Here is a 1,391-nt window from a genome sequence, read left to right as displayed (position 1 = left end):
TCTTTCTTTCTTTCTTTCTTTCTTTCTTTCTTTCTTTCTTTCTTTCTTTCTTTCTTTCTTTCTTTCTTTCTTTCTTTCTTTCTTTCTCTTTCTTTCTTTCTTTCTGGTATAGAGTGTGTGTGCTCGCCAGAAAGAGAGAACGTGAGAAATCACCCCCCAGGGAAGATGGCCACGCCGCAATCCCTTCTCCTCCATTCTCCTCTCGGGATCTTGGGCATGCACGCACACGCACCCGGTGTGTGCCACCAGGTCCGGGACGTGAACTGCGGTCAACTATATGAGAGTCCAGCGACATAGCCATCACGCCATCTGCTGGTCCCGCAGAGGGCAGGCTTTCTAACAGAGCCAGTTGCTTCAATTAGGCCATTTTTCGGAGCTATAGCACTCGGGACAAGATCTAGCACACAGTCGGTGCTCAATTAATGCCGAAAGAATCCACAAGGAAGCGTGCGGTGTGTCGCTTGCTGGGTGGCCTGGAGACAGGTTCTGAGCCTTCATTTCTGCGTCTGTCCAATGGGAGGAATCCTTGTCGCTCCTTTGCCCAAGAGGTAATGGTGTAATATAAGTAAAATGCAGGACGGAAGTGAACAGAAATATTTCCCATTCACGTGGTGCTTCCTAAATGCCTGGCCTGCCTGTGACACTCTGGATCTTTCCAGCAATCCCATCAGGGACGGCCTACCATCATTATAGGGATTAAAGAAACAGAAGCACAGAGAGGCAAAGTCACTTGACCATAGTCACACAGCTGGAGGGGCAGAGCCATGGGGGAACATCTTGGACCCCAGAGCCCTGCTCTTCTCCCCTGCACTCACTCACATCCTATGATAAATCTTCCCCTCTGCTCCCTCAGCCCTCCTATCTGATCCCAACTCCAGCGCGAGGAATGTCTCTTATCATAACTCTCCAAGCAGGTTCTGAGGAACAGCACCTCCCAGGCTTTGGGACAGCAAACCCAGGTTCGAGTCCCAGTTAGACCTCCATTGCTGCTGTGTGACCTTAGGCAAGTGGCCTCCCCTCTCTGAGCCTCAGTTTCACATCCTTAAAATAGCATGGAATAAGCTACCCTTGCCATAGGGCCGGAGTGAGGTGACATGGGACAGACTCAAAGTCCCTAGCAGGTCCGAAGAGCCGAACAAATGCACGTCCTGTCCCAGGTCCCCCCAGTCCCAGCCCCGGCCCTGGCCCTGCACTCAGAGGGGCTGGTGGAGATTCCGAGAGTGGCCCGGCGGGGCTTTCTGGCTGCCGCCCGCGCGGTGTCAGGCGTCGGTGATGGATCGGCTCGGACACACTCCACAATAGCTCGCAGACACTCTATTACCGGGTGATTGTCTGCCCGGAGGCCCCGCTTGGGCCGAGCTGCCACAGATAATGGCGCAGAACCAAGAAGG

The sequence above is a fragment of the Tupaia chinensis genome, unplaced genomic scaffold (assembly GCF_000334495.1).
Source record: "Tupaia chinensis unplaced genomic scaffold, TupChi_1.0 Scaffold000323_1, whole genome shotgun sequence".
Classification (NCBI taxonomy): domain Eukaryota; kingdom Metazoa; phylum Chordata; class Mammalia; order Scandentia; family Tupaiidae; genus Tupaia; species Tupaia belangeri.
Note: the sequence above shows the minus strand (reverse complement) of the source record.